The sequence below is a fragment of the Cavia porcellus genome, unplaced genomic scaffold (assembly GCF_034190915.1).
Source record: "Cavia porcellus strain 051 isolate PalLab524CR breed Dunkin Hartley unplaced genomic scaffold, mCavPor4.1 scaffold_2, whole genome shotgun sequence".
NCBI lineage: Eukaryota > Metazoa > Chordata > Mammalia > Rodentia > Caviidae > Cavia > Cavia porcellus.
The window spans coordinates 13,973,245-14,000,483 of record NW_026947485.1 but is presented as its reverse complement, the minus strand read 5'-3'; the positions used below and the strand labels follow the sequence as shown (position 1 = coordinate 14,000,483).

At 35.8% G+C, this 27,239-nt stretch overlaps 1 pseudogene; it reads left to right on the top strand.

Annotated features, from left to right (window-relative positions):
• Positions 1 to 26,824, top strand: part of LOC134473661 (ZZ-type zinc finger-containing protein 3-like) — an 87,466-nt pseudogene extending 60,642 nt beyond the window's left edge.
• Positions 26,825 to 27,239: the final 415 nt, after the last annotated feature.

The window sequence follows — 27,239 nt, the reverse complement described above, 5'->3', positions numbered from 1 at the left end:
TGTTCACAATTTATTTTCATAAGTAAATATACCAGTGATAAGACATTCTTTAGAAAACCATACCTGTTGGAATGGAATGTATGATATCTCTTGAAAAGTAAGAAAGACGAAATGGTGACTTCATGAATAAGAGGAAGAAAAAAAGCAATTGAAGTTCTCAGAAAGCACATTAGATTTTAAATCCCAAGTATCAGAAAATGAGTAAAGTTTTCACAGCTTTATAGACAAATCACAATGAGCTCTTTACTAGGAGGAGAATACATTTGTAAATGAGGTTTATCTCTCATTCCCTGTAGCCTAATATCATACCCGGTGAGTCCAGGCACTGAATATCTGCGCATTCAGATTAGAACTCTGTAGTCACCAGGAGATAAGAGACAAACTCCAGCAATTTTCTCTTAACAGAAAGTGACAGTTGTCATTTAGAAAACAAGAGTAAAAGGTCATTTTCAGTATCTTCTGGGCTGAATTCACTGACACATTTTTCACTCTGAAAGCTAAAAAAGAAGTTGAAATGTTTTACTAAACTTTGCTAATAGCATTGGTAGCTACATAGTTATAGATATATTGGTTAATACATACATGTGACAACACCACTGGGAAATTACTGATCTCAAGTGTAACAACAACTTTGATTTTAACATAAAAGTGAAGCCATTTACAATCCACTTTTAATATTCAATGCAATTCTCCAACAACTTATTAGTGCCTCCCTATATACATATGAGTTCATTTCCCCCATTCCATCATCTGTTGAATGCTGGCTATAGTTTTTCTCCACTGGATGTAATCTGTGTATTCCACTTAGATATTTCAGGTCAGATTTTTGAGTTCCACATTGAGCTGGGCCTCTCTGGACTAAGGCTGCAATCCTAAAATCCTCCCAACAAGTAGAGTCCTTGTAACACAAAGTGCCGGATGTCCTAGGAATATATTTTCTGCTTGTTGAATTCCTGAGACTGAGTCAGAACTCATTTCTCTGGCCAGAAAAAAGCCTTGGTATTCTCAATTCTTGAAAAAGCCTCTTTTAGCAAAAGAAGTCTTATTAAACTCTTTCTATTGTCCTGGTTATCATAGCTAAAATATCTATTTTATCACTAAGCACCTTACTTGGTGATTTCTGGCAGCCTATCTTGCTTCCTAATGACAAGGGCTTCCATGTGTCTTATGCACTTGACTTTTAGTAACATGTATGCTAAAAATATTTGTTGAGTGTATTGAAGCTGAATAAGTGTGTTTTAGAATAGCAGAGAATATTGCAGTGCAAACAGTGTGTGAGGGAGAATGGGACAGAATGAAGCTTTTTGAGGCTCGAGGAATGTGTGGCAAACTCAGGAAAGGAAGTGATGATGTCCCTGGTGTGTTCAGACCAGCTAGACAGAAGCTCAGGTTTGCAGTAGGGAACATAAGGAGACAGAATTGAAGAATTAACGGGAGTCCGATTATCGAAGTTAATTTACATAATTCTGATTACATTGTTCTAAAATTAAGAGTAGGAGTAACACGAGGGTCAGTAGAAATGTACCTTCCAATTTGGGTGAAATGACTATCAAATACATTACACTGCTCGTGAAGCATAATGGAAAATGACCTTTTGTACACAACAGTCACCTTACATTAAATCTTATAGCTAAAGTTGAAGTCTAAACTCAAGATTCATAAAAGGTCCAGAAGCTCATACAAATTTCCAATATGCTGCAGCAGTAAAAACAAAACTTCTGGGAAGAAAAATAGAAAAAGAGGACAAAAGTTCATCATTAAAGTCTTCCTAATAGCTTCCAAGGTTTACAAAATACTTATGAAAAAAGAACTCATCTTGAGGTAGAGATAGGACCCCTCCACAGATATTAAAGTGAATTGTGGGAATGTTATGGAAGCTACAACAGATCTTTTCCAAGATCTGGAGACAAGGCCTCAAGGAGAGAACCAACAAGGAGAACGCCATCAGTTAGAGCTGATGTTTATCATGGGACTCCCATCTGTGAAGTCCTCAACTTGGGAGACAACCTTGCAAGGAGCTGGCTTCAAGGAAAGTTAGGTACTACTACTGACTGAGTCGTCCAAATTCAAATGACAGAAATAAACTGAGCACATGGTATGAAAAGTAAATGTCATATAACACACAATACAAAATGGGCAGTTGCTCTCTGCCTACCATATTTTATGAAACACATACTGTTAAATTCCATTTCTTTAAAAAACAACAATCTACATCTCCCCCCACATTACAACATCTCTATATTCGGGCTGACTGAAATCTTCAAATGACTCTCAACCGCACTGAAGGTGTGATACATGTGCCAATTCCACATTAGTGAACTTCGTTGTTAGCCACAAGAGTGGAAGACATAAATGAAAAATTAATCAAAAGTCTAATTAAAAACACCTTAGTCTGCAACTTGAAGAAAGAATGCCAGACCTTCTTATCGTTTGAAAATCTTGGCTTTATATTTTCTTTAATTGTACTTATTTGTTGCACCCAAACTGGGTCATTGGCCAGAAAACTAAACCCCTTAACTCAAGAACTAAGCATCCTTTCAGGAATACTTCTACTACAATTGAGGTACAATATAATCAGATTCACATTTCATTTACAATGATATTTAGAAGACCTGGGCCAGGGATATAGCTAAGCAGCACAGTGCTCAAGCAGCAAACGTAAGGTCGTGAGTTTGATTCCCAGTACCAAGAAGAAAAACGAGGAGGAGGAGGAGGAGGAGGAGGAGGAGGAGGAGGAGGAGGAGGAGGAGGAGGAGGAGAAGGAGGAGGAGAAGGAGGAGGAGAAGGAAAAAGTTGAAGGAGGAGGGGGAGGAGGAGGAGGGAGAGGAAAAGGCAATCTCATCTCAGAAGGTTTATATGTTTTAGAAATGCCTCCATCCATTTGTTTTGCTTATATGTTCCTTTAATGTATGCAAATAGCTATATGAGCATTTATAAGAGTTTTTGTTTTCTTTTATTTTGTTTTGTTCTGTTTTTGGTACCAAAGATCTAACTCATGACTTCATGCTTGCCAGGCAGACACATGTGCTGCTGAGATAAACTTCCAGCCTCTATTAAAGTTTAAAAGACCTTTTCTTAAGGAACATTACCCAAAATGCTAGTATACTGGAAAATATTATCATAAGGCAATTTCTATAATTTCCCCTTCCTCTAACTGTATGCTAACAGTTACGCATTTAAAAGTCAATGGCTTCTGAGCTCTGGTGAAATATAGCATATTTTAGGAATTGTGTGAAAAGATTTACAAGTATTAGTTTTCTATGTCCCCATAGATTGTCTGCACTATGCTAACATGCACACTTTTCAGATGTGTAAAATAAAACTTATATTAAAGCCATTGTCATCATGCTTCATCTAGTACTTGGTCGAGCTGTATTGGAGCATATTTCCTGACCCTAAGACTCTTGCTCATAATTATGACGACAGTATATCTCAAAGTTCAGTATACAGGATCATCACAAGGCAAGCTTGATAAATTTAAATTGCTGTTCTATTTCCTAAGACCTTCCGCCTCACAGAAAACATTTAGTAGCAGGGAGCCTGAAATCCTCATTAGAAGCCAATTCTTCTACATTAGCTTATTGTGAAACTGTTATAAAAATAGAACATAGATGATTATTTAGGGTACAAAATCATCCACTGAAAACAGTAAAGAAAAGTAGGATCTAAATCTCCAACTTGTCTTGGTGAGATGGGACCCAGAGCCAAGAGCTCAGCAATAAAGGGACAAGTAAAAATGGAAGGGCACTAGCTGTGAAGGGTTAGACAAATCCAGCACTAGACAGCCAAGCAAACAGCTCTTCCGCTGGATGTAGCTAGAGAGTATCAATCATTTAACCAAGTAATTATGCATCTGACTCACAGAGATTTTGAACAAATCTAAGAATGTTTAGAAATGTTAGACATAGCTCACCAATTTAGGGGAGATACTAGGGAGATGTTAGTAATTTTTGGTTTATATTTAATTATGCATATAGTTCTATATACATATATATTTCTATGTATCTTTAAGTTTAAAAGAGCCCTTTCAAGTATCATAAAATATCGAAGTTCATAAAGGAGGAGTTGATGACATCTGTCTTCTTTCAAAAAAAAAAAAGATCTCATATTATACTTTATTGGTATAATTTAGTTAAACAAAATAATGCTTAATGCATCTTACCCTCAGTTAAGATGGTTCCTGTGCATATTCATCAATACTCACTAAAGTTAGATTTTTTAAATTTATGAGAATATTAACAATTACACACTGAAAAATAATACTGAAGGAATTGTGGTATGAACCTGTAGGGAGCGGCACGACCGCCCCATTGCTGCCTCCCTGCCTCTCTCCTATGGGCATATGATGCACTTGCCTACATTAACCATAATACTCTCCTGCTTATGTCATATACCGGGACATGACGATGACCCTGTTGTATTCATCCCCATAGCCTCTTCCTGTCCCACCACCCCGCCCTTGGTCTGTAAAAGATGTGATCACTTCCTGAATAAATGAGACTTGATTGGACTCCTCATCTTGTCTCAATCTCTCCTTGTCTCCCCCCTGGTTCTATTTCATCCCGTTCCCCCTCCAGGTACACCCCACGGATTGATCTGCGGGCCGGATCATGAACCTAACCAGATAGGAGGAAAAAGCTCCTTTACTTGTCTCTCTGATAATACAGACAATGAAAAGAATCATACTGCATGAAAATGAATTCGATGAACTCTGGAAGAGCTTAGGAAAATTCCTCAGCTAAAATCTGAAACTGTAGACAGGGTGTGTCCAGTGTATGCCATGGCCACAAACACCTCTGGGAGTCACTCCAGAAAAAGGCAGTCACACAACGTTGTATTCTTGTATGATATTTGGCCTGGATAAGAAGCTACCCCAATGATTTCTTGCTTTCACATAAAATGCAAAATGCAAAATTAATTGACAAAGAAGCTCAGTAAATATTGGCTTCTACTCTATTCCCAACAAGTGGCTATGTATCTAAACTAGCAACATAAAGGTATATGGAAATGAAACATTTCCATTTTGTTTTATTGAAACTGAACTATCTGGACATATTAAAACAGGGACATAAGTGAGCAGATGAAATTATTTCAGTCTTGTACTAAATAAGAAAAATCTATTTAAAAGTTAATAATTTCAAAAGCCTCTCTAACCACATGAAAATATGCTTCATTTAAATAGAAATGGAATTTTTGGTAAACTCTAAAATTATCTTTTTATGAAATAAAATTAAATAGGAAAGACATTTCAGAATATCTGTTATTCTTGGTCAGATTTACAAAGGAACTTCTTTTTAGCTGACAAGAGTGCTGATTAAATACTATTTAAAATAAAGAAAAAAATAGAATTTGAATGACATGTTAAAACAAAAATGGAAACAGAAACTAACAGCTTTGAAATTGAAAAAAAGGCATTCTGTGAAATGGCCACCAGGCTTCAGATTTTCCCATAATGAGGAAAGGAGAAAAACAGGAAAAAACTTCTAAGATGAGCTTTTGCTCATGAATATAACTGTGACTGGAGGCAAAGGATTTTAAAAATTCTCCTCAAAGATCTGAAGAAATGGAAGGACAGTGAGAGTCCTTTTGGCCAAAATCTATTGAAGGCTGAAACCTGGAAAAGAAACCTGAAGCCAGTTTTTCCCAGAGAATTTGGCCAAAGCTGGTGAACTAAATCCTGGACTTTTGTTTTCCCTTTATGGATCAACAGGTCCTGAAAACCATACCCACCTCAGTACAGAGTCCCATATTACATGCTCTTCGTTAATCCAGAAGCCCAAATACCTAAGACCGCAGTATAAGAGAGTAACTCTGCTAGAAGAGAAGTCAACCAAGATATTTGGCAGAGACTCAAGAAGCATGAAAAGTATTGTATATTCCAGAAATGATGCATCCTATGCAAGGATCTTCTGCTGAAGATAGCAGAAATGGTGAACAAAATATTCGAAAAGCATCTCATTTAAGTTTCCTAGGCTTCTGAGGGCAAAAGTCTTTTGAACGAGAAGAAACTGAAGTCAAAGACATAAACATGGTGTTGGGTGCTCTTTTTCCATCCTTGTTTACTGATTTAAAAATCGTTATTGAGAGTTTAAAAACCTGAACAGAACTTGCACAATCTTATGGGATCATGGCTGGAGCAACAAAAAATAGAAATAATACTTTCCAATGAGAAAGAGCTCTGTAAATAACTCAGGCTTGGGAATCTAAAAGGCTACAATGTATAATTTGAATTGAACTGAAAATAAGCCAGAGAGTAAAGATCCAACTGTGATAATTTCAAATACTAATTGTTTTAATTTGATTTATGATTTGCTTTGTGTATGAAAAAAGGAATTCCTATCTGGAAAAAGTTAATACTATCGAGTTCAAATAATCTCTAAAAATTTCCTATGCAATTTCTAACATTGTCAAAAAACCACCCTGTATATAAAACTAAACTTCAATCAAAGTAGAAATAACAAAAGAGAAAATAAAAGAAGACTCATAGGAGAATCATAAACAGATACATGGCACAAAACTATGATTAATACACTCAGGATTCAAAGACATAGGAAGGGGAATTTTGGCAAAGAAATGGAAAATAGACATAAAACCCATCGATGGATTGTAAATATGTGAAACTATCTCACTGGAGAGGTGGGAGGAAGATGCCAGTCTGCATCACTGTGGAAACGAGAAGAGTTTAAAAGATCAAAGGCAAAGATATTAAGCACTGACCACTACCCTTAGGTTGCTTGTGCTAGGAGACTGCATTGTGCTCCACGTAAATGCTGTCCTCTGAGTGGTTTCCAAGAGCATGCAGGGTACCGAGCATAAAATGCCACATAAGGTGTATTTAATGAGAAAATGTATTGACACATTGTCCTTTATCTCTCCAAAATGTTTCCCTTTAGCTAAAACACACTTTTCCCATCATTCTTGCCATTTTCTGAAGCAGCAACTCCTTTTAACATGAGTATTATTACAGGATATGATCAAAAATGTAGTGCACATGGTGCTACCCATCAGAAAGACAGGCTTCTAAACACAGACGGTCTGTCCTTACCTTACCCATCTTAGTCACGCCACCTGGCACCTGGCAATTTCTGCGTCTTCTCTAACATCGATATGACATCAGCACAGCCACAACAGCTCAATGAAAGGCACTTACAGAAGAGGACGATTAGAGCTAGTACTACTTCAAAGAGGCAAGAATGACAAGACACGTGTTTGAAGCGAGATGGAATATTCAGAGGCTGGTGATGGCAATGTGTCTTTATTGTAAGAAATCCCTTTTTAAAATTTAGACATTCATTATAGGTGTGTATTTATACTGCCCTTCATACATTTGTTCTGATACTGAACTGTTGAGTGAACAGATGGCAGTAGTGATCCAGGTTTCTCATTGGCAAAGTGGGCAGTTACATGTTGGCACGTGTGGTACTGGATAAAATTTGAAGCATTATGAAGCCATAGTTTAGCTCAACAAAGTTACCATAGCTTAATACAGATCTCTATGTACAGAAATAGTAATAAATATATGGACAATGAGAACCTCTAATACCCAGATCCGGAATTCTAATTACTCCCCCCAATAAAAGAAACATATTTCTTGGATAAACAGCTGCTCCTATGGGTAGCATAGGAAATACACAAGATGAACTTGGAGCATCTTCTCCTACCAGTGTGGATGGATATGGTTTCTCTTCCAAAGAACAACACAACACATTAGGGGTATAGAAAAGAGACACAGGAGCTAACTGAATGATCTACCATAGCCAAAAAATGAACCATAAAGGAAATCAAGTAGGTCAAGTAAATCACAAGGCAACATACAAAATAATATCTGAGTCCCCATCCTGATATAAGTGGATGAATAAATACTTTTGGGAGAAGAGACAAATTTTCCACATAGAAAATTCTAACATGTCGAATCTGTGCATTCAAAGTGGCAGGGTCACTTCCTACCCCTTGTAGGTGGGCTATGCATAGACACTGACTTCCAAAGAGCACAGAATCATCCACTTGTATTGTAATTCAACACTGTATTGGAAATTGTAAAAAATAAGGCATGAAAAAATAAACATTATTTATAGAAGATATTACTGGACATGTATCATGTCTAAAGGAAAAGTGGATAATCTATTAAAAGTATAGTGATAAGGATACTATAGGCAAACCAGCAAAAATAAATTTTTCTCATAATTATTTTAACCAACTAAGTTTTGACAAAGTTTCAAATAGCAAACATGCAGAAGTGGGAAAAAACTGAGATTTACAAGAAGTCAGGAAGTAAAAGAAAAACATTCATGGTTTAATCTTAAGATCGAAAGTAGATGTATTGGCCAATTTTGTTTTACTTTTTTTTAATTTTCACTTTTTGTTCCTGGTTTATTTTCTTTCAACTCTTAAATGTTACACTTACAAATAAAGTCAGAGATAAAGTACCAGTTTTGATTCTAGTAAGGAAAATGCACTACATATAAGTAAATAACATGTATAAATAACTTCTTCAAATAAATTAAAAAAGAACAAACAAAAATATATTTATGAGAAAATTATCAGGAGAGAAAATCCAAATTGATTTCACTTAATGACTATAATGAGCTAATTGTTATACTAACATTGAAAAACTAAAAGAAAAAAATAAATAGGAATTTAAAATGGCACTGCAAAGCAATGAGTCCTCTGATATGCTGCTTACAGAGATAAATTTGACTATGTTTATAGAGAGTAAAATACCTCAGAATAGTTGGAAATTTCTCTTCTTAAATATGTGGCCTATCAAGATTCTTCTCATAGAGGGGTATAAGAAATCATGTATGTTTAGAGTATCACTATGTGCAGACACAAATACAATTCTTGAATTAAATTTCATTTTTTAAAAAACAAGATATATTCATAAAATTAGTATTTGATAGAAATATTAGGAAGTACTTGAGTTCCCTCTATTTACCATAATAAATCACAGAACATTAAAATAAAATATCAGATGAGTATGCAAACTATCATACCATTCACAAAAATTAATATATCAAAAATATGTATTTTATAGGATATTATAGTGGTTGAAACATTTGTCCAAAAATTCCCTGAGAATCCTTACTCCAAAAAAATGTAAATTTCCTCCATAGAATGTGGAAAGACTTGCTATTTGTTTCCAATGAAAAGAATGTAGCAAGAGTGGCAGATTTCTGTGTCCAGCTGGGCTCAGAGGGCATCAGGCCCCCTGCCTGCTCCCACAGTTACGCAGTCTGAGGAAGCAGAATGGGGTGTCCGGAGAATGTTCCAGCTGCCCCTGGGCTTCCAGGAGGGAGGGATCCCAAAGACCTTGAAATCTGCCACCATCTACCAGCCACAGCTGACCTGCCACCTAAGTGAGTCAAAGGAGAAATTCGGAGCACAATAAGAAACATCTCAGTGTTAGGAAATGTACCCAAATTGTAATTCCTTGCTCTAGGTAATTAAAAATTAACAAGCTAGAGTTCAAAAGAAATTTATCAATAGTTATGAATGTTGGTATATATAATTCAAATGCTTCTTATTTCAAAACAATTACCTTTGGAGAAGATACAAGAACATTTTCCACATTTAGACTCCTAACAGAATTAAATAAGGGCTAAGTATGCAAAAGTTGATATATAAACAATATTTCTATATATGTATCATTTTTACCACATAGAAAATATAAAGGCAAACATAGCAGAGCATACACAAACTCACAAATACATTTTAGAACTGACATAATAACAAAAAACGGTCATGAATAACTCAAAAAGAAAAACTATAAAGCTCTGCTAAAAGACATAAAAGACGACCTCAATGAACTGATAGAGAACATATTCTCATAAGACAGAATTCACTATTGTAAAAATGTCATTTCTCCTTCTATTACTCTATAAATCCCTGCTGGACTTTTATGAAACTTGTCAGATAGTCTCAACATGTATCTGGAAGTGGAAAGTGTACAGTAATAGCCGACAGGTTTTGAAGAGAACACTGAGTAAAAGCTTCTCAGACAGCTGCAAAGCACACAGCTGACAGCATTCCACTGGCGGGAGCGTTCTCAAAGCTTCATGTGGATTTCATCGTCCTGCACTTTGCACAGAAATGAAGTTTTAAGTCACCGGCTTGTACACTATGCCTTAAGGACTCTGCTGTCTTACCCACAAATTCAGTCCAATACGCTGATCACATTAAAAGTTTATGAACTGCAGATATGTACAAAACACACAAAAAAGAGAAGCCAGAGATGAGTTTAGAAGATGAGAGAGGAGACTAGCTGATGAATACAGGATTTAGAGCATTGTGTATATCTACCGTGGCCCACAGGGAACGTGAACACTGTGTACTGATCCACATATAATAATAAGAAATTAAGAAAAAGACAAAATTCTTTAAAAATCCCTATCTATTAATTGGTGAAGTATAAGCATCGCTAGTGTTGTTATTATTTTTCTCTCTCCATGATTACCTCTCCACTAGGAATCTGCTGTCCTCATTTTCCTGATCTCTTTGCTAGCTACCTACCCGTAAACAGCTTAGCCCGACCTAAGCTCAGTTAGCTGGACCGAAGTTCAGTTAGCTTGCTAAACCTTTAATCCTATCAACTGCAAGTAACTCTACATCCCTACCAACATTCTCGGAGTCTTAGTTTTATACAAACTTTCCAGGAAAAATATATTTGGAAGATGGCTATAATTACAATTTTATAATTGCAATTATAAAATGTAAAGCTTCTCTATTATTTTAAGTATCATGAATGAAGATAAAGAGAGCATAGCTAGAGTAAGAATTTACAATATGTAGCAGATTATCAACATCCTTAAGGGTAAAAATATCCCATAAAGTAATCAGAATAATTCAGCTACCAATGGGAAGTGTTTGAAGCACGAAGAAATAATGTAGAAGGATTATAAACTGACGGCACTAAAAGTCATTTAAAATCTGTCATTAATTTTATAAGAGGCAATCTGCCTAACATGAATTGTAAAGGTAAGATACAATTATAACTAATTACACTAAACAAAATAAAGTAACTGATCATGAATAAGATAAAGATAATAAATCTGGTGTTTTCACATACTACTGTAATTATACAAATTGATACATATATTTAGTATAACGGATGGGACCCATTAAAATTTAATATAATTTCTGTCTTCTAAACTAGCACTTTTTAGAATTTCTAAGCAAAGTCATGGGTTTAAAGACATTCACTCCTGCACTGCTTGAAAACATGGATCACTGTGAACCATTCCAAAGTTTATGAATGAAAGAATCACTAAACACATCACATGGTCTGAGCACCTTGGAATACTACAATGTTTTGTGCAAATTCAGAGATTATTTAATGTCACTCCCCAGCTTGAGCATACATATTTCAAGACGAAGAACATCCACTTAAAATAAATGCAATGCAATTTAATGCCCTTGACACACATACACAAAACTCTTCATTGTAATTAAATTTAATGCTTTCCAATAAAAATCTCTCTTTGGTAAAATCTTACTTAATGCTGGACTCTAGGATAACTTAAAGAGGACGAAGATATATTTCCTCTGTCAAGGAATTTATGGTTAAATAAATGTAAGCAGAAAAATCCAGGCTTCACCTAGAAACTGTCTGGTTAAGAATCTTCCTATGGCAAGAAACAAACGTTTATGATAAATGTTACATTTTTCTCTCCAAGAAGATAAGGCAGTTTTTACTTATTGTCTCACTCATCATTTTTAATGCTTGTGTTTACACACTTATCTGGAAATCTGGGACAGTCACTTCAGTTTTATGTGAGCTTCTTATTATGTACATAAAGAGAATAAATGACAACCTGAGAGTCTTTTTATCATGAAAAATCAACAATCTTTTAAAATTTTCATAAAACCGCATATTTTCAGTAAAATTCTTTCTGAATAATTGGGAAACTAATGATTATTTTTCTGGCAAGTTTATCTTGCTATTCATCTGTGAACATAGCAATACTATGCTTCATTAAAGTACTCTAAGTCAGGGCTATCATTTAGATTTATCTGAGGCAAAATATGAACCAAGTCAGATCTGCACCCAATTTGGGTTCATGGTGTTTGATTCCTTACCTACAAAATATGGGTAACATGTTTTTGCTCTCTCAAAGGGAGTTTTTATGAAGTTAAATAATTTAACACATAGATAACCATGTGGCTATAAGGATGTATACACACACACAGACACACACACACACACACACACACACACACACACACACACATACACACCTTAACAAGGAGGTTAGCACACACTGTGAGCCCCATACAATGACATCTCATTTTACAAACGATTTGTTTTACGATTTTGGGAAGATGACTCTTTGTGTTTGTGTGGGGAAGATGACTGTGGTCATGTTTGTCGCCTGGTATGGAATCGGGAATGGAAGTAAACTTTTGTGGAATGTTTTTGAGAACAGAATTAATTGCAAACAGGAATATTTGTAAGCCAAGGTCGCATTGTACATGGAATTATTCTTATTCTAAGTGAAATTCACGTAAAACTTTGTGAAATCTGAGAATAGTTTGACATGAACTATTCCCATAACTCTTCCTTATAAAACATAAGATACTCCACAGTAATGAATATATTCATGGTGTGTGAAGAGTGAAATATTAAAATTACCAAGAAATTGGCAGTTAAGATATAAATAACATAAAAACACAAAGATGCTATCCGTGCAATTAGAGGTAGAAATATCTGAACCAAATAAAAATCATATCTGTGAAACTATCCAAGAGCAATGGATGTGAGTCTAGATAAATTGATTTTTACAGGCAGGACCAATTCATAGCTGCACAACAACTCTCTCGTGTATTTCCTTGGGATAAAAACCATATTGGGCTTTGGGCTAGTGATGAGAAGGTGTTCCAGAAGGGAGGAGAGAGCTTGCATTGGAGTTGGAATGGCTATTTAAACATAGTAATATTCTGTTTATCATCAGAGTCCCTTCATACAGGCCAAATTTGGCTCAGGAAAAAAAATAGAATATGTGTAATGTTGTGTATTCTCATGCTATGTGGAACTACATAACCTACTGAGCTCACAGGTAAGTGATTTCCTGAGATCTTTAGGTTCAGGCACAGAGATCACACGAGACACAGATGTTGCTGTGAGTTAAGAAATGAGCTCCTTCTTATGACAGCAGAGGCCAGCATCCCAGCAATGTGGCTCTGGATGAAGTTTGAATGACCACCTCTTTACCTTTGCTGTCAGATGTGAGAAAGGGTTTGTGTCCTCTGAGAGAAGCAGTAGTGTACTTGTAACTCTGCTGTTCTTCTCCGCAGGAGGTCCAGTGTTGAATGAAGCAACATGGAAGATGGTGAGAATAAGGCAGAACACTGAAATCCATGAGCAAGAAAGCAGTGAGTTCTCTAGGTCTTGTTTCTCTCTACCTAAACATGATCTGGAGCTAAAAAGATAATAACTCAGAAACACCGATAGGTTACAAAGAGGGATACCAAACAGAAGAAAGAAAAGCCCAACACGAGTCAGTCTTCTAAAGAAACAACTAGAAAAATGATAGCTAGCAAGTCATGGAAATGTTAGATAATAACTATAGAGCCACATTGAAATGCTTGTCACTGTGTTACATGATCCAACCCTCCATTCCCATCCAGTGGTAACCATGCTTTCTGCTGGGATGGTGTGAAAGGAGGTCTGAAAATATCAGGGTTTCTCCACCACCTAGCAGAAGTAGGTCACCCTCTCCGGAATGTTAGTCTGCAGAGTTGATGCTGAGGGCCCTAAGGAGGCCACCTAGCCTCTCCCAGCCCTGTAGGTGTCAGTGGGGAACTGAGATTTCAGAACACCCAGCAGTGAAGAGGAGGCCCTTGCCTCCACTTGCAATTCTACTCATGGGGAGAACAGGGACTTTTATCATTCCTGGGCTACAAGCAGGCAGCACTCTCCTGCTAGAGTGGCCAACAGATTGAAAAGAGTTCCACACCATGAGGCTATAACCTCTAAAACATACAAATTTGCATTTAAAGAAGAAATCACTCAATATCCCCAAATTAGGAATTTCTTAAACTGAATTTTAAAAGAAAATCAACAATAGATCAACAGATCCCAACATTGGAATGACACATATTAGGAACTGAACTTCAGATAGCATAAAAGTACTCCAAGAAGAATTTTAAATACATTTGAAACAAAAAGTGGGTAATGGCTCCCACCTATAACTGCAGTACTAGAGAGGCCAAGACAGGAGGATGGCTGGAGACTGGTCTATACAGCAAGAGCCTGGTCTCACCCCTCTCACCAGACAGGGGCTCTTTAAGTTTCCAGGCTGGGCTCAAACTTGCCATCCTCCTGCTTCAGCCTCCTGAGCAGTTGTCAAGTTGTGCTAGTACAACCTACAACCGTATAACACCTGAAGTCTCAGTGTTACATGGACATGAACAATGGTGACAGTTAAATGGACACTTGAGAGTCAAATACTAGACGAAACACTTCCAACAAGGTCTTAAGGAACACATCTGCAGATACCATGTGTCTTAACTGGCAGAACTCAGCTAAAGGAACTTAAGAGTTTCTAATATTCTCTGTGGCTGAAACTGAGAGTCTGAAACCCTGATGCTTAAGCTCTACTTTAGACATAGCTCCAAATCCTTCAGGATATAAGGAAAAGAGATAATATTTCCACAATGACAGGCCTTTGGTTATACAGGTTTCCCAATGAGTGAATCATGATGACTGTAGGAACTTGCCATAGTTACCCTGCTTCCTGATCCACTCATGGTACAGGATCAACAGTGGGGTTAAACAGCTTGGATGAATCCTTTTGTGGTAGAACTTTAAGGAATCATAGCATCCCTCACTCCGAAGAACTCTCTTCTCATCCTCAAGCGTGATCAAGATCCCCAAAGAAGAAACCAGATTCTGTGCAAATTCAGAAGGAAAATAATAATGGAGAAACCACCAATTTAAAGCAGCAGAGGATGCGAGAATCATAGACAAGCCCTAAGACAAAAGGACTTGCTTCTAGATGAAAGGATAATCTAGAAAGGCAGGCTGCAGAAAACTGAGAGAGAAAGCAAACAGGAACTGCAGCACCAGTTTTAAAAAGAATTAAACACTGTCTTGGATCTGAAGCACCACAGGGTTCAGAGGACGATTCGCCTGTCAAACCAGACAAGGAGTCAGCAGAACAGAGGACAGAAGTGGACAGTGATGCAGATTTTTCTAGGGACTCAAAGCACTCGTCGATGTCCTCCACCAGATGACTGTGAGAAAAGGGAAGTTAAGAAGGTGAATGTCAGTGAGGAAAGGCCACCTCATTCTGTGGTAGTTGAAGAAATCACAGGCTATCTGATTCAACGTCAACAGTGCTGATGACAGTGATTCTGCTGGTATAAACTGTGACGACTGTCAGCCTGGTGGGAATGCTAAGCAGAGTAGTTCTGGTTCCTATGCATTGCTGGAGAAATCAGTAGCTGAAAATGGGAATTCAGAAACCCAGACTCCAGTGTTCCATGATAATAGGAGAGATAGCAGTTACACAGACCATAATGTGCCTTGCACAGATTCAGAAGCACAGATCAATGTGGAGGGCCACAAAATAATAACTGCCTGCCTATCTCTGGGGTGTGTTAATCAGCTGACCAGCTTCAGGCCCCATTTCTGGAATTCAGTCATCTTTAAGCGATTCTGAGGAGGACATGGATGTGGTGGGAATTAGCACTGCCCCATAAGGGCAGTGTAATGACAATACCAGTAGTGTCTCTGTCGTAGCTCTTGAGAGTATGCCAGTCTCCAGAGAACTAGAACCACTGTCTGTTCTAGGCTGTGTCTCAGCTCACGTACGTCTCTGTCACAACCTCAAGAACATGGCGCTACCTGAAGAGTCTGCACTCATATGTGGAATTTTAAAAAAGAATAAAGAAATATCAGATAAATAAATTTAACAGTGATTACAAGAGAAGGATGGAAGAAGTTGATGAACAGGTCCACTGTACAGCTAGATAGGAGCAATGAGCTCTGAGATAGCATGGTGACTATCGTTATCAACAATGCACTGCTTATTTGACATTAATACGAAGAAATCATTTTTAATGCCTTCACCAAAAAGAAATAAATATTTATGGGTGATGAATAAACTAATTAACTTGACTCAATTAATATACAACTTACACATGAATCAAAATGTTCACATTCTATCTTATAAATATATATCATGGATCAAGTTTTAAAATTAAAATCAAAAATTCCCAGAGCCTTATTTCAGTGGGTGGAAGGGCACAGTTACAATTTTAGCCATTTCTTGATTTCCTGAGTATGGTGTGGTGGGAAGAGGGCAAAGTGACACCATTGGAGAAAACTTTGTGAAGATCTGAGTTCAGAGCCCCACATTCACTGAAACACTGAAACTGAATCATAAGATTAAGAACTTTGCTCTTCCATAATATTGTACAATACAATAATAGGATCCCTGTAGTGTGGATGACTTTCGGAACCACTATCTTGAGCCAGAAAAGCCAGACACAAAATAATATATACTACAAGATTCAATTAATATGAATTTGACAAACTGGTCAAAGAGAAATCCAAACAGTGTTTGTGTTTGGTTGCATAGGTTATTCTCCAGAACAATTGGGCTGCAGATAATTTAAGGGGTTATTAGAATACTTTATATATGACTATATAAATTGCTGTGTTGATTATATATGTATGTTTGTATTTCAATTGAATTCTTTATTTTAATTTCAATTACTCATTCCAATATATAATTACAGGCAAATTACAGAGAGAAGAGAGACGAATTTTTGAAAAATTTTTTTTAAAAAACTTTCAATGTTGATAATTACTGTACTAATTTTAGGCACTATTCTTTGATGTTTCATTATTTCAGATAATTTCATAAGAAAATGTACAAAGTGTACAAGGTTATTATTCCCATTTTAATGGTGAACAGAGAGCTAATTTTCAGGAGTTAGCATTCAAATCTTGGCAACATGTTTCCAAAGTCTAACCTTACATTTGCACAAATCATCATTGTCATCTTTTACTGAGAGGATCTTAGCAATTACTTATCCTGTACAAGTTACTTTCTTGAAATGTGTACAAAAGCTTCAAAAAACAATATTCATTATCTAAATTCCTAATCTCTTCCTGATTATTTTCATCTTCACTCAAAGATTAATTGTTGCATTTCCATTAAAAATTCAAAGTGGTATTTTTAACTTTGGTCTAAATAATTGCTATTTTTCTTCTCAATGGCATCTCCTTTCCAACATGCTTTTACTACCTCCTTGCTCTTGACTGAAAAACTTGATTGCATTCTAGAATTTTCTATTTTCATGAAACTCCATATCATACAAGCTGTTCTATCAGCCAGAAATATGACTCTAGTCAACATACAGAGTAGTGTTGAGTTCCTCATATTATAAACTGATTTTGCTATGGAAACATTAGTGAACAAGATAGACATGGCATCTATTCTAGTGGTCCTGATGTTTGTGGGGACTACACATTATAAATATGGGAAGAAATAAAGTCAAATAGTGGCTGATAAGGAGTTAGAGGAAAATTACAGGAAAACAATCTAAAAGAATAAATTAGAAAACAGTGTGGAGTCAGATAATGTCTCTTTGAATGGCAAGAATAAGCAGACATATAAAAATCAACAACCAAAGATTTCTGAATTTTTGGAATCATTGTTGCAAAATTCCTAAGGTATGACCAAGTTGGGCACCTTGGAGAAAAAGAAAAGAAAACAATATTGCTGAATCAAGGGAGAAAATAAAAGATGTGTTAATGCTAAGAGGACAGGCAAAGGCTGTCATTACACAGAACTATGAAAGTCTAGGAGAGGAACTGCCTTTTACTCTGAGTGCAAAGCCACTATAAATTATTGGATCTTCACTGGTTCTAAGGAGAGGGGGGAATGTTCTTAAATAGAACCAATAGTTAATATCTGTTGAAACATGTATTCTCTTGCATTCTCCACCTGTCTTTTGCATCACACTCTGCCTTCCTTTGCATGCTCCAGAATAGCAGGTTGTCTTTGAGTTCCTTGGACTGCATGATTCAACAAAGCACAAACCACTTACCCTGCTGCGTCTTTAACCTGGGATAATAGTTGGATAGAAAATGAATGAATCTGTTTCAGATATTGCCCAGATTGACTCATGGGAGATGCAGTGGCACACACCTGCTGTCATAAGAATCACATGAGTCCAGAGATCAGAACCAGCTTAGGCAACACAGTGAGAGCTCATTGCTTAAAACAAAATAATATGGAGAAAACAGAAATAATATAAACTTTCCTCCCAAACTCACTTCTCTTCTCTGCTTTGATGACATACTGCCCACACCACCGAAGCTTCTAGGTTAAGAATTCTGCTGGTGGGAGCTGCTGAGGGCAGCTATGTCACCAAGTTACCCTCTTCATGTCACCAGTCACTGCTTACTGCATCATCCACTTCTCTAAAAGACACCACAGCCTGAGAAAGAAGGGGTCCCCTGGTGGTGCATTTTGCTGTGACAAAGAAAATAAGTCAAATCCGATCTGAGCACAAAATCCGCACACTGCAGAGGAAACAGTTCTGTATGCAGTGGAGGTTTGTAGATGGCTTTAAATTGACAGGACACAAGCTATGAAGAAAAGTAAAATTAGCACCTCAATGAAGCAGAGATACATTATACAAAGATCTAGTATGAAAGAGGTCCTAAACAAAACTGATCTAAGTAACTAAATTCAGTATCTGAAAAATAAACATTTAAGAAAATAAAGACAAGCTAGATGGTCAGTCATCAACCTCTTGATCAACAAAGCTTTACCGTTTAGAGCTGTAAAACTGGGGGATAGAAAAATGAAAAAACAATAAGGAAGAACCACAGAGCCTATAAAATATCCTTTAGCATGAAAGACTGGCATCATTTTCTTCAGTTCCAAAAAAGTAAAGCTATAAAAATATTTGCAACCGGACACAATAGGATATGGAAGACTATATATTTCTGGTTTTCAGAAATATCAGAAACATTGTTTGAAACAAACTAGTAAATGTTAACTGAAAAGAGAACTTGACAGTTTTGTATCTTATGTGACAAAAATTTTGAAAAATGTAAAGAGAAAACATTTGTGTAAGTGTTAGAGTACATCAAACACAATAAGTTTGGGGACTTTATTTAAAATATCCTTAAAATATTGTGCTTATGAAAACAATGATATTGAAAGCAGACAATCATAGGAATACTTTATATCATGGATGAACTACATTCATTTTTGGCAATCTGGAGGACTAAACCCGAGACCTGGCTGGTGTGCGGCCTGTGCTCTCCCCTGAGCTGGTGCACCGCCAGGCGCTTCCACTATATCCGTTAAGCAGAAATTATAATAATGAAAGCAGAAAATACAATGATAATCAAAAATATTCCTAAAGTGTTTTTTAAATAACCTGCTGATAAGAATTCACTGTATTCCAGGTTGAAATAATACACAAACAAAGTTAAACATTTGAAATTGAAGGAGAAACAAAAATCATAAATATTCCTTCATAAAATATGTGATCACTTCTACAAAAATTAATGCATCATTTATCATTAAAGTCAGACAAGCTACTATTAACATATAAAGGCAGAATAGACTTTTGCAAATATAAAATCATAACACAAAAGAAAAAATTACCTATGTAAGCCTCCATAGATAGATATTGTTTGAAAATTCTGACACAGAGAAGGTTATATTTATAAGATGATATAAACAGTGATCCTATTTCTTTTTATCATCTTTGGCTGTTCCAGATATTTACAATTAAGTTTAGAACATTTATTAATATTAGTTAAGCACTTATTAATATTAATTCAAAAATATTTTTGATCAACAATATGCCAGGAACTTCCATAAAATGTAATCAAAATGTCAGGGATTTAGCTCAGTGGCATAAGCGCCTGCCTCACAGTCATGAGTTCGAGCCCCAGTACCAAAAAATAACGTAATAAAACTGATAATAGTAATAAAAAGAGTGAATGATACATTAATAAAATTGAAAAATAGAAATACTTGATTTTTAAAGATGATGTCACAAAAATTAATAATCATGATATGAGTGGATATTTTTAGCCACTATCACACAGCAAGATATTGGAAAGCAAGAGAAAATTGTGTAGTATTCTTCATTGTACATTGAGGGAGTCATAAGTCATGTAGCTGATCCCCAAAATGACAACTTCAAGAATAAAACTATTCACATGAATTTTTAAAAATCTGCTTTACAAACTCTGAGGAATTTTAAACAAATTTAAAGGCAAATATATCCCTACATAATTAACATCATGATTAATGGAAGTAATTTTTAATTACATACACTAATATATAAAAAGACATTAAATATCTACATATATAAAATAAAGTTCCTCTTAAAAGGGAGTATCTTTCTGATTTGGATAAAATCTATAAATTGCAAACATATGCTACATATATAAAATGCCTGTAGCACATAAACATAATACCAAAATATGATATATGAACACAGTTTTGAAATAGAATTTATATTTTCAGTGATATGTACAAGAATGGATATAGGTAAATAATACTCCCTCATATCTGTACCAGTTGGTAATATAGTTTTTGAGACAGTTTCACTATGCAGATCAGGCTGGTCTTGAACTCACTTTGTAACCCACGCTGCCTCAATCCTCCTGCCTCAGCCTTCCAAGTGCTTGGATTACAAGTTTGCACCACTATGTCTGGAAAGGTAGTTGATTTTTATTTTATAATTTGCAGTTTTTTCATTGTTTTTGCTTTCCATTAAAGACATATATTCTTTAAGATGAGAAAAATAAAGGTGAAGATTTTATTTTCAAAAAATAGCTCACCTGGATACCTTAGCAGCCAGAGGATTGTCAACTGCTCTTCTTCCATGTCCAAAAGACCTCGCCAGCCAAGAGGAATCTCAGTCACACTTCCTCCACACCTGGAAGACCTCACCAGCTGAGGGGAACCTTGGCTGCCCTTCCCTCACACCTGAAAGATCTCAGCAGCCCATTGACTGTCAGCAACCCCTTCTACCACCTATAGTACCTTGGTGGGCTGATGGGAACCTCAGCAAATCCCTGCCCCCACATAGAGGATCTCAGCAGGCCTGTAATAGTGCAATGAGCTTCTCCCTCAAGTAGAGGACCTCAGTGGGTCAACAGGAGATTCAATGAACACCCCTGTCAGCGAGAGGACATTGGTAAGCCAGAAAAAGTGTGGGTGACTCTTCCTTCCATATATAGACCCCTGGGTCATTTGATGAGAGCATCGATGAGGCCTCCCCTCACCTGGAGGAACTTGAAAGGGCCTACAAGACCCAAAGTGACAGTATAGGGTACCAGCTGGGACACATATTACAGACAGGTGGATCTGGCAGCTGAGAACAGCTTGAAGCAGCAGTCACAATAGGAGCCAAGGATTGGCTTACATCAATACTCTTAGTTTAGTCAGTCTAGGAAGAATATAGGACTCACACAACTGCTTAGCAGGAGGAATTCAGGTGACTGGCCCCTCCCATGCATTGTAGGACTCAGCAATTGGGCAAATGTCACTAGGACCCTGAGACACACACAATGGACAGAGGAGACTAGCAAAATTGAAAAGACCAAAATATTAATCCAAGAAGTGAAAATGATAAAATGCAAAAGAAAAATGCAATCTCAAATGGCCAGTCCATCAGGAACAAGTACAGGAGACACTGAAAAAGAGGAAAATGAAGTCATGTGCCTGAAATTTCTGAAAAGATAGCAAGTGAAATAAACAGATCCATGACTCTATAGAGGAAACCAGACTATAAATAATCTTTCATATAAAGAAATAAAGGACAAAGTTAATAAAGAACTTGCGCAGCGAAGCTAGAGAAGACATAGATTTTTAAAAGTACAGGAACATGGAGAAATTATGGAAACTTTGGATAAATAATTTAGGAAACAAACAGAATGCAAGAAACAAATTGAAAGACAAATTCATAAAATTAAAAATTCCATTGAAAGCTAGCAAAACCACTGGAATGAAACTGAAAATGGACATTCAGACCTTGAAGACAAGATCACAGCTAGAGATCACAAATGGAAAAAACTTTCAAACATAGCAAGAGATCAAGAAATAATTCAACAGCTTCAAAATGAGGCAAAGAAAAGTAATATAAGGATGATAGGTGCCAACAAAATTGCAGGAATCAACATGATAAAACCAATGGAGACAGAAGAACAACAGTTTGGTGGGACTTCAAAACAAGATGATATTAAATCAGCATTAGCTATTATGATGTCTTGTTTTCTTCAAAATAGCTGTTCATATCATCACAGGCAATAATATCAATATTCAAAATCCCAGAAATTCAGCATAAAGACAGAATACTAAAAGCTGTTAAAGAAAAGATACAACTCACCTCCCAAGGAAAGCCCATTATAATCATGGGAAATTTATCTACACAAACCCTCAAATTAAGACAAGCTTGGAGGGAATTATTTCAAGCCATGAAAGAAAACAACTTTCAAACCAGAATGATATATCCTGCATAACTTTCTTTGAAAATTAATGGAGAAATAAGAACTTCCATGCCAAAGAACAACTGAAGAAATTCATGGCCATAAAACCAATCCAAGAAAGAGTACAGAAAGACATACTAGATAGAGATAAAAATGACCATAAATCCCAGAAACAACAACAGAAAAACACCAATAGGCAGAGCAAGAAACCAAATGAGGGGGGAGAACCAGGAACCAACAACAGGAAAATAACATGACAAAGTCAAGTTAGTACGTATCAGTTATAACTATCAATGTAAATGGCCTCAGTTCATTATTTAAAGGAAATATATTGGCAGAAAGGATCAAGAAACAGGATCCAACAGTATGCTGTATACAAGAAACATATATGACTTGAAACTAATAAAAGTCAGTCATAAAAGGAAAGTCAAAGGATGGAAAATAATATGACATGTGGCAGAAACCCAGAGAAAGCAGGGGTAGCTGTTTTGTTTGCAGACAATGTGAATTTCAAGCCAAAAAATTATCAAAAGAGATAAAGAAAGTCACTACATACTTGTTAGGGGAAAAATTCAAGAGGAAGAGATAACAATCATAAATAAATATGTGCCAAATACAGGAGCAACCAACTATATATGACAAATACTAAGAGACATGAAAAACAATTATGCAGTAACACAATTGTAACGAGGGACCTTAATACACCATTGTCACAAAGAGATAGATCAATTATACAAAAAGTCATCAAAGAAATAACAGAACAGACTCAAATCTGTGAAAAAAATGGGCATATGAGTTTCTTAAAGAATGTTCCATCCAAAAACATCAGAATGCACATTCGTCTCAATTGCACATGGGACATTCCCTAACTAGGCCATATATAAGGACATACAATATATTTAGGTAAATGCAAAGGGATTGAAATTATCCCACGCATATTGTCTGACCATAGTGCAATGAAACTGGAAATCAATGGCAGAAGAAACTGCAAAACTACATAAACACATGGAAATTGTACAATATCCTCCTGAACAACCTATGGGTTACAGAAAAAATCAAAGAATATCTATAATTCAGTGAAAATGCAAATACTACATACTGGAATTTGTGGCACACAATAAAAACAACATTATGAGGGAAATATATAGCACTGAATTGTCACATCAGGAAAACAGAACAAGCACAAATAAATAACCTAGTACTGTACCTCAAGCTTCGAGAAAAAGAAGTAAGTCAAGCCCAAAGCTCATAGACAGGTGAACATTATAAAGATCAGAGCAGAAATTAGCGCAATTGAGACTAAGAAAGCAATACAAAGAATTAATGTATCTAAGAGTTGGCCCATTGAAACAATCAAAATCGATATACCCCTACCCAATTTTTTCAAGAAAATGAAAAAAAAATCAAATTCAGGCATTGAAGAATGAAAAGCATGAAACCACTACAGATCCTGTGGAAATTCAGAAGATTATGACCACGTACTTTGAAAATCTTTACTCATATAGGCTGGAAAACACAGAGGAAATGGACAGATTCCTAGAAACATATGAATTACCAAAGCTGAATCAAGAAGATATGAAAATATTGAATAACCCACTATCAGTAAATGAAATTGAAAATGTAATTAAAACTTACCAACAAAGAAAAGCCCAGATCCTTGTGGATTCACAGATGAATGGTACAAAAATTTTAGAGAAGAAAAAATGCCAAACTCTTGAATGAAATTTAAAGAGAAGAAATTCTCCCTAAGTCATTCCTGGAAGCAAGTATTACTCTGATACCAAAACCTGAGAAAGATCCAAGCAAAAAGAACTATAGGCCAAACATCAATTCAAAAATTCTCAATAAAATACTAGCAAATAGAATGCAGCAAGTCATCAAGAAGATTATACATCATGACCAAGTGCGATGCATCCCAGGAATGCAGGAATGGTTCAACATACATAAATCAATAAATGTAATACACCAAATCAACAGAGCCAAAGACAAAAATTACATGATAATCTGAATAGATGCAGAAAAAAGCTTTTGATAAAATCTAAAAATTGTTCATGATATAATCCTGGAGAAAAAATCAAACTGTCTCCCTCAATCTTATAAAAGCCATCTATGATAAACCAAAAACCAATGTAATACTAATGGAGAAAACCTGAATGCTTTCACTCTAAAATCAGGAACAGTACAAATATGTCCATTATCACCACTCTTATTCAATATAGTTATGTAAATTTTATTCAGAGAAATTGGACAAGAGAGACAAATAAATTGAATAAGGACAGGAAAGGAATACGTTAAATTATCACTACTTGAAGATGATATGATACTCTACATACAAGAACTCCATTAAAAGACTCCTAGAGTTAATAAGCAAACTCAGTAATGTAGTTGACTATAAAGTCTGTGCTCAAGCTTCAGTATCATCCCTACACAATCAACAAATTCATTGAGGGCCAAATTATATAAATAACACCTTTCAGAATAGCATCCAAAAAACCCCAAAATATTTAAGAATGTACCTAACAAAGAATATAAAAAACCTGCACATTGAAAACTATAGTATTCTAAAAGAGATTGAAGAGGCTGTCAGAGAATAGAAAGATATTCCTTGCTCTTCGATGGGAAGAACCAACATAGTAAAACTGACCATATTCCCAAAGGGTTATATACAGATTTAATGCAATGCCAATTAAAATACCATTAACATACCTCACAGACCTAAAGAAAACATTCTTAAAATTCATTTGGAAACAGAAAAGACCAAGAATAGCAAAGGCAATCCTAGGCAACAAAGGCATGGATGGAAACATCACAATCCTTGATTTGAAATTTTACCACACAGCTACTGTGATAGAATCACCATGGAATTGGCAATAAAACAGACATGAGGATCAATGGAACAGTTTAGAAGATTCAGGAACAAATACAAAGATACTCAGCCACTTTAACTTTGACAAAGTGGCTAAACATGTTCTCTGGAAGAAAGGTAGCCCCTCTAATAGATGGTGCCAGAAAAATTGGCTCTCCACATGCTGAAGATGAAAACTAGAACCATGTCTATCACCATACAGTAAATTAAAGTCTAAGTAGATCAAAGATCTATATACTTGAAATAGAAACACTAAGTCTACTAAAGGACAGAGTAAGTAGAAATCTTGAAGCCACAGAGGTGGGCAAAAAGTTTATGAACAAAATGCAAACTACATGAGAAGTACCACAAAGAGTCAACAACTGGGATCTCATCTTACTAAAATGTTTTAGCACTTCAAAAAAAATCACCAACAGAGTGAAAATGAAATTCATAGAATAGGAAAGAATTTTAGCCACCTGTCCCTCAGACAAAGGACTTATATCCAGAACATATAAAGAACTGAAAAATATCACACACCCCCAATTCAAACACCCAATCCAAAAATGGGCATGTAAGATGAACATGCACTTCTAAGGTGAAAAAATACAAATGGCAAATAAATACATAAAGAAATGTTTAACATCACTATCATTTGAGAAATGCAAATTAAAATAACAGTAAGATTCTGTCTCACTCCAGAAGGAATGGCTGCCATCAAGAAATCAACTGATAACAAATGTTGGTAAGGCTGTCAGGGAGAAGGAATTCTTCTCCAATGCTGGTGGACTGTAGACTGACACAACTGCTGTGGAAATCAGTGTGGAGATTCCTCAAAACACTGGGAGTGGAAGTTCCATTCAATCCATGTATTCTCCTTCTGGCTATTTTCCCAGAAAAATTCAATACATTGTAATAGTTAAATTTTAGGAACAACCCAAATGCCCATCAACTACAGAATGGATAAAAAAGATGTGGTATTTTTATACAATGGAGTATTTATCAATTATAAAGAAGGATGATCTTCAGGCTTTTATATGTAGATGGAGGCAACTTGAGATCATACTCATAAATGAAGTAAATCAAACTCATATGTGTAAATATCAGATTGTCTCCCTAATGTAAGAAACAGAACTGATAAGTTCCAAAATGTACAATATATATTGTGATAATAAAATGGAAAGAAAGTGATCAAAAAGAAAGAACAACTGTGTAAAGGGAAAGGAGAAAATGAAGGAGGCAAAAAATTATAGTATGTAGGTATAGTGTGTGTGTGTGTGTGTGTGTGTGTGTGTGTGTGTAAACAAGATAGGTAACTACACTGCTGATCTGTTAGTTCATCAGGAAGAACAATTTGTGCTTTCATTGTTTGATTGTTTCATCATTTTTTTCATGCCTGAATCTTGTAACCTGAACAACTACTTCTAAGATAACAATATACAATTTACTAATTAATATTAATTTCCTATTTTTTAAATTCTGAATCATTTCTATCCATTTTCCTGTTTAGCTTTTTAAATAAAAAATCTAAAAAAAAAAAAAAAATAAAACACATAGCTCTCTGGATTGTTTACTATTTTGTATGCAATAGGCCTTTTTTTCTTAGTAAATTCATTACTCTGGCCAGTACATTATTTTAACAAAGATGGATAAGTCTGAGAATTAATGAATAAACAGGAAATATTCTTACCTACCAGGACCTGGATTTGAGTGTGTCTCTAGAAATGTGGGATAGTAAGTGCACTGAAACTTGTTTGTTTGTCATCATTTGCAGGACTATTTATTCTTACCTGATCTGTTTGTCCCAAAAGCTATTGTGATATATCATTCTGCCTTCCAATCAAGTGACAGCTTTGAAGTGTTTATTTCATTTGAAAAGGGTGCATATATCACAAATGTTAATACATGACAGAAAACATT